We start from the raw sequence: 11,536 nt of genomic DNA, 5'->3' as shown, positions 1-11,536 counted from the left end.
ACCGCTGTAGATAGATGGGGGAAGGTGATGGAGATGTTGGTGAAGATGGCGGTGGTGTTGGTGAAGATCGCGGTGATGATGATGGCCCCCGGCGGCGTTCCGGCGCCACCGGAAGCGAGGGGGAGAGAGCCCCCATCCTTCTTCTTCTTCCTTGACCTTCTCCCTAGATGGGATAAGGGTTTCCCCCTCTGGTCCATGGCCTCCATGGCATGGGAGGGGCGAGAGCCCCTCCGAGATTGGATCTGTCTCTCTATCTCTCTCTGTTTCTGCGTTCTCCGATTCTGCTCTTTCACCGTTTCTTATATTCCCGGAGATCCGTAACTCCGATTGGGCTGAAATTTTAACACGATCTATATCCAGATATTAGCTTTCTTGCGGCGAAAGAAGGGCATGAACCTCCTTACAGGGTGGCCATGAGGGCCCAGGGCACGCCTGACCCCCTGGGGCGTGCCCCCCTGCCTCGTGGCCCCCTCGGGCATCGTCTCGCATTGATTCTTCTTCCAAAAAATCACATATATTCCAAAAAAAATCTCCGTCGTGTTTATCCCATTTGGACTCTGTTTGATATGGATTTACTGCGAAACAAAAAACAGCAACAAACAAGAACTGGCACTGGGCACTGGATCAATATGCTAGTCCCAAAAAATAGTATAAAAAGTTGCCAAAAGTATATGAAAGTGTATAATATTGGCATGGAACAATCAAAAATTATAGATACGACATAGAGGTATCAGGTGGTTTGACCCTATTTATAAGGAAAGGGGCAACAGGCAGGCATGAAAGATGAGGAAGCCAAATGATGATTATCCAGCTAATTGGATGCCTCAATTTTCGGGAAGACATTAAAGATAAAGATCCATTAAAGTCACGTCGTGGCAGGTTTCCAAAATTCCTGGAGATGACGTCATTATGGGTTACAAGGTTTTCACAACAGATGTAGAAGGATTTTTCCTAAGTGTTGAAGATTGACATGAACAAGTTCAAATCAACCTGGGGCCTAATGTTGGGGATATAACTACCAGATATGACCCATCTAGGAGGGGTCGGGTCAACCACAAGGGCGGTTTACATGTATGAAGCCCAATGGAGGTTCATAGTTAGGCTTGTAAGAGGCCCAAGCCCAGCGGCGACTTAAGGCCCGTAAGTATAAACCGCCATGTATGTATAGACTTGTAATGTAAGATATGTAAGATATGTCGCCGAGCCGGACACGTTGTATGAGCCGGCCGGGACTCTATAGGCCGCAGGGTGTCAACCCGTGTATATAAGGGGACGACCCGGCAGCGGCTTAGGGCAAGAAACAACAGATCGAGAGCCAGGTTAAGCGTATTCGCTCCCTGGTCGTCGAAACCCTAGCAATACCACCTCCAACTGGATTAGGCTTTTACCTTCACCGCAAGGGGCCGAACCAGTATAAATTCCTCATGTCCTTTGTCCTGATTAACACCTTTAAGCTAATCTCGTCACGATGGCTCCACGACTAAGTCCTCACACTAGGACATCTGCCGTGACAATTCCACGACAGCAGCCGACCTATGGTCTCTCGGCTTCAACAAGGCCATGTTGTGCTTATGCATTAGCACCGCCTTGCGGTGCGCATGTCAGTCGTCCTACTGGCTACTGCACATATAGTTTCACTGTTACTTTCCTTCAGCAAAAGATCCATGCCTTGTTACTTGAGTTTCTTGATCTTTTTTCTCCTGCTAAACCATTGTTTTGAATGGTGATTCCAGGAAGGAGGAGTGGACACCTACGCCATGTGTCACCAGTGGAGGAAGGATGGCAAGAAGAAGCTCTACAACACCAACTTCACATTGTTTCGTAGTTTGATTTATTATGTTTTCCCCAAGTTCCATGTTTCCCCCTTTTCCATTCCATGCATGTATGTGTTGTGTTGTCTGTGGTAAAGCAATTTCCATAAGAACCATAACTATATATGTATGTTGGTATATTTACCAGTGAATTTGCAAGACATTCAAATGGGTGAGTTAACTAGGGTGTGTGTTTCTACTGATCCACGACATATGGACGTACTTGTTCTACTCCTTATTTAACTGGAAGAATTCCTAGCTGGGACGAAGCTGGTCCATCTTAAGGCTAGCTCTTCCATGTTCTCCAAGTGTTAGAGCTTCTCAAATTGTAGACTCACTATTGCCTGCAGTTTCTACTCCACTACCGCTTGCTTATATGAATATTTCCCTTTAAAGTTCTCACTAATTTGGTATGCTAGACACGCAAAAGTGCCCGCTTTCAAATTTTCATGAAGTATTCGATTCATACACAATTAGTTGCTTTGTTCATTTGTCGAAGTCGGACAATTCATGATACACATGTATTGATTCTTAAAAACATTTAGCTAGAACAAATGGACGTTGATGGCGCCGCCACCTCCTGCCGCTCGCCCTCCCCCTCCTCCCCTTCCCCGCCGCCGTCGGGGCAAAGCCCCCCGCAGCGGCTGGCGGCGGGGGCCTTCTCCCCTCCTCGTGTCCATAGCCTGCGGGGGCGGCCAGGTGATACGTCCATTTTGCATCATGCTTCTATATCGATATTTATTGCATTATGGGCTGTTATTACACATTATGTCACAATACTTATGTCTATTCTCTCTTATTTTACAAGGTTTGCACGAAGAGGGAGAATGCCGACAACTGGAATTCTAGGCTGGAAAATGAGCAAATATTAGAGACCTATTCTGCACAACTCCAAAAGTCCTTAAACTCCACAGAAGTCAGTTTTGGAATATATAAAAAATTTGGGTGAAGAAAGCACCAGAGGGGGGCCACCCACCATCCACGAGGGTGGGGGGCGCGCCCCCTGTCTCGTGGACCCCTGGCAGGCCTCCGGTGCCCATCTTTGGCTATATGAAGTCTTTGGCCCTGGAAAAAAATCATAAGCAAGCTTTCGGGACGAAGCACCGCCGCCACAAGGCGGAAACAATCTAGGGCTCCGGCGGAGCTGTTCTGCCGGGGAAGCATCCCTCCGGGAGGGGGAAATCATCACCATCGATCCTCTTATTGAGAGGGGGTCAATCTCCATCAATATCTTCACCAGCACCATCTCATCTTAAACCCTACTTCATCTCTTGTATCCAATCTTTGTCTCAAAACCTCAGATTGGTACCTGTGGGTTGCTAGTAGTGTTGATTACTCCTTGTAGTTGATGCTAGTTGGTTTATTTGGTGGAAGATCATATGTTCAGATCCTTTATGCATATTAATACCCCTCTGATTATGAACATGAATATGATTTGTGAGTAGTTACGTTTGTTCTTGAGGACATAGGAGAAGTCTTGCTATAAGTAGTCATGTGAATTTGGTATTCGTTCGATATTTTGATGAGATGCATGTTGTCTTTCCTCTAGTGGTGTCATGTGAAGGTCAACTACATGACACTTCACCATTATTTGGGCCTAGGTGAAGGCATTGGGAAGTAATAAGTAGATGATGGGTTCCTAGAGTGACAGAATCTTAAACCCTAGTTTATGCGTTGCTTCGTAAGGGGCTGATTTGGATCCATATGTTTCATGCTATGGTTAGATTTACCTTAATACTTCTTTTGTAGTTGCGGATGCTTGCAAGAGGGGTTAATCATAATTGTGATGCTTGTCCAAGGAAGGGCAGTACCCAAGCACCGGTCCACCCACATATCAAATTATCAAAGTAACGAACGCGAATCATATGAGCGTGATGAAAACTAGGTTGACGATAATTCCCATGTGTCCTCGGGAGCACTTTCCTTTATATAAGAGTTTGTCCAGGATTGTCCTTTGCTACAAAAAGGATTGGGCCACCTTGCTGCACCTTGTTTACTTTTGTTACTTGTTACTCGTTACAAATTACCTTATCACAAAACTATCTGTTACCGATAATTTCAGTGCTTGCACAGAATACCTTACTGAAAACCGCTTGTCATTTCCTTCTGCTCCTCATTGGGTTCGACACTCTTACTTATCGAAAGGACTACGATAGATCCCCTATACTTGTGAGTCATCAAGACTCTTTTCTAGCACCGTTGTCGGGGAGTGAAGCACCTTTGGTAGGTGGAATTTGGTAAGGAAAAATTTATAGTGTGCTGAAATTTACTGTCACTTGTTACTATCGAAAGTAATCCTTTGAGGGGCTTGTTCGGGGTATCTTCACCCCGACCAGTAGAGCAAAGAGTTGCTCCTCAACTTACTGAACCTACTGAAAATGTTTACTTTGAAATTCCTTCGGGTATGATAAAGAAACTGCTAGCTAATCTTTTTACAGGAGATGGAACATTGCATCCCGATTTGCACCTAATCTATGTGGATGAAATTTGTGGATTATTTAAGCTTGCAGGTATGCCCGAGGATGTTATCAAGAAGAAGGTCTTCCCTTTATCTTTGAAGGGAAAGGCATTGACATGGTTTAGGCTATGTGATGATATTGGATCATGGAACTACAACCGATTGAAATTGGAATTTCATCAGAAGTTTTATCCTATGCATCTAGTTCATCGTGATCGTAATTATATATATAATTTTTGGCCTCGCGAAGGAGAAAGCCTCACTCAAGCTTGGGGGAGGCTTATGTCAATGTTATATTCATGCCCCAAGCATGAGCTCTCAAGAGAAATTATTATTCAAAATTTTTATGCTCGGCTTTCTCTCAATAATCGCTCCATGCTCGATACTTCTTGTACTGGATCTTTTATGATGAAGACTATTGAATTAATATGGGAATTATTATAAAGAATTAAATGCAACTCTGAAGATTGGGAACTCGACGAAGGTAAGGAGTCAGGTATAACACCTAAATTTGATTTTGTTAAATCTTTTATGGATACCGATGCTTTTCGTGAATTTAGCACTAAATATGGACTTGACTCTGAGATAGTAGCTTCTTTCTATGAATCCTTTGCTACTCAAGATTATCTCCCTAAGGATAAGTGGCTTAAATATCATCCTCCCATTGAAGTAAAAGTAGTTGAACCTATTAAACTTGAAGAAAAGACTATCACTTATAATGTTGATCCTATTGTTCCTACGCTTATATTGAGAAACCACCCTTCCCTATTAGAATAAAGGATCATGCTAAAGCTTCAACTGTGGTCAAAAAAAGTAACACTAGAACACCCGAACCCTCTAAGCAAATTAAAGTTTAACCTAGTATTGCTATGGTTAAAGATCTCTTGTCCGACAATATTGATGGTCATGTTATTTACTTTTGTGATGAAGCTGTGAGAATTGCTAGACCCTATACTAAAAATAAACATAGACCTGTTGTAGGCATGCCTGTTATTTATGTTAAAATAGGAGATCATTGCTATCATGGCTAATGTGATATGGGTGCTAGTGCGAGTGCAATAGCTCATTCTTTATATGAAGAAATTATGCATGATATTGCACCTATTGAGTTAGAAGGTATTGATGTTACAATTAAGCTTGCCAATAGAGATACTATTTCACTGGTTGGGATTGTTAGAGTTGTTGAAGTCTTGTGCGGAAAAGTTAAATATACTGCTAATTTTCTTGTTCTTGGTTGACTTTTGTCCCATTATATTTGGTAGACCCTTCTTGAATACTGTAAATGCTAAGATAGACTGCAAAAAGGATATTGTTTCTGTTGGTTTAGGGGATATGTCTCATGATTTTAATTTTGCTAAATTTCATAGACAACCCCATGATAAAGAATTGCCTAGTAAAGATGAAATTATTGGTCTTGCTTCTATTGCCATGCCTCCTAGTGATCCTTTAGAACAATATTTGCTAGACCATGAAAATGATATGTTTATGAATGAAAGAAGGGAAATAGATGAAGTATTCTTTAAACAGGGACCTATTTTGAAACACAACTTGCCTGTCAAAATTCTAGGGGATCCTCCTCCACCCAAGGTTGATCCCGTGTTTGAGCTTAAACCATTGCCTGATACTCTTAAATATGATTATCTTGATGAAAAGAAGATATATCATGTTATTATTAGTGCTAATTTTTCAGAGCGGGAAGAAGAGAAATTATTGAAAACTTTGAAGAAGCATCATGTTGCTATTGGATATACTCTGGATGATCTTAAGGACATTAGTCCCACTCTATGCCAACACAAAATAAAATTGGAGAAAGACGCTAAACCGGTTATTGATCACCAACGACGGTTAAATCCTAAGATGAAAGAAGTGGTAAGAAAAGAAATACTAAAGCTTCTGGAGGCAGGTATAATTTATCCCGTTGCTGATAGTCAGTGGGTAAGTCCTGTCCATTGTGTCCCTAAGAAGGGAGGCATTACTGTTGTTCCTAATGATAAAGATGAATTGATCCCACAAAGAATTGTTACAGGTTATAAAATGGTAATTCATTTCCGCAAACTAAATAAAGCTACTAAAAAGGATCATTACCCTTTACCTTTTATTGATCAAATGCTAGAAAGATTATCCAAACATACACATTTTTGCTTTCTAGATGGTTATTCTGGTTTCTCTCAAATACCCGTGTCGAAAGAGGATCAGGAAAAGAACACCTTTACTTGCCCTTTTGGTACCTTTGCTTATAGATGTATGCCTTTTGGTTTATGCAATGCACCTGTTACCTTTCAAAGATGTATGACTACTATATTCTCTGACTTTTGTGAAAAGATTGTTGAGGTTTTCATGGATGATTTCTCCGTGTATGGAACTTCTTTAAATGATTGCTTAAGCAAACTTGATCGAGTTTTGCAAGGATGTGAAGAAACTAATCTTGTCTTGAATTGGGAGAAGTGCCACTTTATGGTTAATGAAGGCATTGTCTTGGGGCATAAAATTTCTGAAAGAGGTATTGAAGTTGATAAAGCTAAAGTTGATGCTATTGAAAAGATGTCGTGTCCTAAGGACATTAAAGGTATAAGAAGGTTCCTTGGCCATGTCAGTTTTTATAGGAGGTTCATTAAAGACTTCTCAAAAAATTCCAAGCCTCTAACTAATCTCTTACAAAAAGATGTTCCTTTTGTCTTTGATGATGATTGTGTAGAAGTATTTGAAATACTTAAGAAAGCTTTGATTTCTGCACCCATTGTTCAGCCACCTGATTGGAATTTACCCTTTGAAATTATGTGTGATGCTAGTGATTATGCTGTAGGTGCTGTTCTAGGACAAAGAGTTGATAAGAAATTAAATGTTATCCAATATGCTAGTAAAACTCTAGACAGTGCCTAGAGAAATTATGCTACTACTGAAAAAGAATTTTTAGCAGTTGTATTTGCTTGTGATAAGTTCAGACCTTATATTGTTGATTCTAAAGTAACTGTTCACACTGATCATGCTGATATTAAATACCTTATGGAAAAGAAAGATGCTAAACCTAGACTTATTAGATGGTTCTCTTGCTACAATAATTTGATTTGCATATTATTGATAGAAAGGGAGCTAAGAACCCCGTTGCAGACAACTTGTCTAGGTTAGAGAATGTTCTTGATGACCCACTACCTATAGATGATAGCTTTCCTGATGAACAATTAGCTGTCATAAATGCTTCTCGTACTACTCCATGATATGCTGATTATGCCAATTACATTGTTGCTAAATTTATACCACCTAGTTTCACTTACCAGCAAAAAAAAGTTTTTCTATGATTTAAGACATTACTTCTGGGATGACCCACACCTTTATAAAGAAGTGGATGGTGTTATTAGACGTTGTGTACCTGAGCATGAACAGGAACAGATCTTACGCAAGTGTCACTCCGAGGCTTACGGAGGACACCATGCTGGATATAGAACTGCACACAAGGTATCGCAATCCAGTTTTTATTGGCCTACTCTGCCGGGGTTTCTGATCCACGGACACCTATGGGACCGGGGTCCCTTTTGGTTCGGCGGGGGGCGGAGGTCGCGCAAAGAGCAGATCGAGGCGAAGCACACGGGCGATTGGTCGTGCGAGGGGCAAATCGAGGCGAAGCACACGAGCGATTTACCCAGGTTCGGGCCGCACGGATGCGTAAAACCCTACTCCTGCTTTGTGGTTTGTATTGCTTTCTAGCTCGGGAGCGAGATCGAGCGTGAGTGTGTGGAATTGCTGAACCCCGAGCGAGAGTGTTCGAAGTGTCTAACCCCCCTCTCAGTTGCCCCGGGCCTCCTTTTATATGCTCAAGGGGTTACCGACATAGGGCAACGGAGGGCAAAAGTGGAAGAGTGGTGGTAGGCACAACTAGGTGCTGTAGTAGGCACAGCTAGCTGCTACAGTGTTATCATACCTAACCCTGACGGCAGGGGACAAGAGCATTAAATTCCCGTCTGTGTCGCCTAAACAGTGCCGAAAGGGGCTTGCTAGAGAAGCCACCGTTAGCCACGGTGGTTGTCTTGCCAGCGCCTGCTTGCCACCTCGCACCTCAGCTGCGCAGCCTTCCGCCACGTGTGCTTGGGAGGGCCCCAGAGCGACGCGTGGGTGGATGTGCTGGAGCGCGGGCACGAAGTGGGGGCTTCCCGCGGCAAGCTCTTTGCCGCGGTCGTCGTCTTGTCGTGTAGGTCCGGGAGCTTGTCGCTCACTGGGCCTTGCCGGGGCGCGTGGGGCGCCGCGGCAAGTTTCCTTGGTATGCCTTGGTTGGCCTTCCCGGCAAGCGCCTCTTGCCGGGGCCTTGGGACACTTCTGATAGCCTTCCCGGCAAGCTCCTCTTGCCGGGGTCTTGTCTTGAGTACTTTGTTCTTGAATGGTCTTCAAGAGGACCACGGAGGATCTTGGCGGTCACCCGGCAAGCCTTGCCGCGGGATGCTGCGACTGCCCGTGCACAAGTTTGGGGTACTAAGGGTACCCCTACTTTAGTACACCGACAGGAGCCCCCGGGCCTGGGCCAGACACGGTGCCGAGCGCTGTTGGGCCAGGCCCAAAACAGTGCACGGGCACGCGCGGCCTGGGTCACGCCGTATATCTCTCTGTTTCCCCCGCGCACGCCTCGAACGGCATGCGTCAAACGCGGAGCCGTGGGTGACGCGGGCGGCGTGCGCGGGGTTAAGCCCCGCGAGCATGCGTCAGGCCATGATGAAGGGGACGGCCCACGCCCTCCTCTCTAAACGGAGGTAGGCGTGGGGGCGTGGTGCATTTACTGGACGGGGCCGGTGCGCGGTTTCCGAGGCGCCCACTCCACGAGATCTCGGGGTAGGGCGAGACCGCCTCATCCGTCGCCTCGGTTCTACACCTTCGCCACGCGGCTCCCATGCGCTTGGGGTCGCGGACGGTGGAGGTGGGAATCTGGGCCGTTGCGAGCAGAGGTAGCGGGTCGGCCCACCTCCCTGCTCTTCCCGTGCCTTGATTTGCTGAGCGGGGCGGCCGAGCTCCCACTTCGCTCCTTTATAAGGAGCGGGAAGGGAGCACCGAAGCCCGCACCTTCTCATCTCCTCCTTTCTTCAGCTTCGGCTCCCTTTTCTCTCATTCGCCATGGAGAAAGGGAACCCTGGGCCTTCATCGGTGGCGGCGAGGGTCGCCGCCAGACAGTGCACCCTTCCCTCTTCCGCGCTCGTGGTGGCAGAGCCAGCCATAAGGGGAAGAGGGAGGGGGCGAGGTCATGGACGAGGTCGAGGACGAGGTCGAGGCGCTCGGGGAGGAGGCGGACGGGGCGGCGCGCCAGCTTCGCCTCCGCCGGCGACTCCTCCCCCCGCGGCGGTCCATATAGGGGACAACCCTTGCGAGTTCTTTGTCAAGCTGCGCCGGGCGCCTCATCGCCGCCTCCGGCTTCCAGCTCCGTTCGCGAGCGCGATGGAGTTGGACCCGCCCGAGACGCTGAGACTGCACATGAGGGGCTGTGGGATCAGCGGCACGCGAGTCCGCGTTGTGTTCCCAGCCCCTGGTGTGATGTATCTTGACCGAGGGTGGAAGACGTTCGCCCACATCCACAGCCTGATGGAGGGGTTCACCCTCCATTTTAAGCTGGTGGAGGGCGATCTCCTCTCCGTCAAGGTCTTCGGGTGCTTCGGCACCCGGGCGAAGTGCTGCGTGGACAGCTCCTCCGATAGCGAAGGCTCCTCCTCGAGCGAGAGTGACGAGGAGGAGAGCGGCAGTGATGGTGAGAGTGGCGGGCGGCAGGATGGCGGCTCCGACTAGGTGTCGGGCGCCGTCTCATGCGGCACCGGCGACCCCATCATCTGCGCCGCCGGCTTCTTGAACTCCCCGGGGGCGTCTCCTTGGGCGGCTGGCGTAGGGAGGCCGCGGAAGGGGAAGAGGGCTGGCGACAAGGCCGTCAGGTCGGAGTACGAGGGCGTGGTGCCCTCGATAGCGTGCTGACGTCCTGCCGCCCCTCCTTCACACCCTTCTCCCGGCGTCGCCATCACCGTCTGGTCCCCGGGATGTTCTCTTGGTGTCTTCTGGCACCTGTAGCTCGCCTTGGCGCCCCTTTCCCATTTTCGTCTCCTTGACCTACCTCCTGAAGAGAGGGACAGGAAAGAGATTACGGGCACCTTATCTTTTTAATTGTAAGCCTTCGGGCCTTAGCTGTATCTAAAACTTGTAATCCTCTCTTTCATGTTTTTCATCCTCTATGGACCGTACCTGTATGGGATGTTTTTTAATGAAAAGGGGATGCTTGCCGGGGTATTTGTCTCGTGGGTTGAACCCACGCCAAGGAGCAAATCCTTGGTCTCTCGGACAGACATTCCATTTGCCGGCAACAGGCCCTGCCGCCTTCCCACGTCGCTCGACCTTTCTCACGCCTTTGACGGAGACGGGAACGAGGTGGGTGCGGCTCTCTCGTTTCATCCCTTTGCTGCCGCGACTACGCCCAAACTTGGCCCCGGGAACGCGCTCCAGGGCCTAGAGTTGAGGGAGCACGGTAGTTTTCGGGAAGAAACGCGGTTTCGCATTCCCCAGTCCATAAGAGGATGCATGAAGAGGGACGAAAGACTTATCTGATATCGCAGCCCCCGGCAATTCTGGCTTGCCGGGGATGAAACTTGGCACCTGCAGCCCCCAGCGACACTGGCTCGCCGGGGCCTAGGTGCTGGCGCGCCCTTCTTCTCCTTTTCGTCCTTCAAGCAGTCTGGCCAGGATATGCGAGCCCTGCGAACGAAAGAAGAGCAGAAGGACAGACACTCGACCTCTAAGTTAGGGGTTAGCCGCTGTTAGGGACTATCAACCCTAACCAAGGACGAGACTCAACCTAGCATGCATGCTATAACCCCGGGGTATGCCAGCGCTTCAATCTCTGGTGCTCAGGGTCTGCGCCTGGCTCTGTACAAAGGATTACATGCAACAGCGGCAAGACTTGTACAGAAAGGTGGTTGCCGGGCAGGGCCCGACAATCGCGCCTTACGGGTAAAACTTAGGAAGATGCTCGATGTTCCAGGAGTTGCTCACCGGAATGCCATCTTCGGTCTCAAGGCGGACAGCGCCAGGCCTAGTGACTCGTTTCACCCGGTAAGGGCCTTCCCACTTCGGCATCAACTTGTTGTGATTCTTGGCCGACTGAACGCGCCGAAGAACAAGGTCGCCTTCCTCGAGACTTCTGGCATTAACTTTGCGGCTATGGTAGCGACGCAAAGCTTGCTGGTAGCGAGCAGCTCGCACAGCAGCCTGAAGACGGTCTTCCTCAAGGAGCAGTGCGTCATCTTGCCGCAGC

This window comes from Triticum urartu, chromosome 1, assembly GCF_003073215.2.
Source record: "Triticum urartu cultivar G1812 chromosome 1, Tu2.1, whole genome shotgun sequence".
Lineage (NCBI taxonomy): Eukaryota > Viridiplantae > Streptophyta > Magnoliopsida > Poales > Poaceae > Triticum > Triticum urartu.
This window is presented reverse-complemented; position numbering follows the sequence as displayed.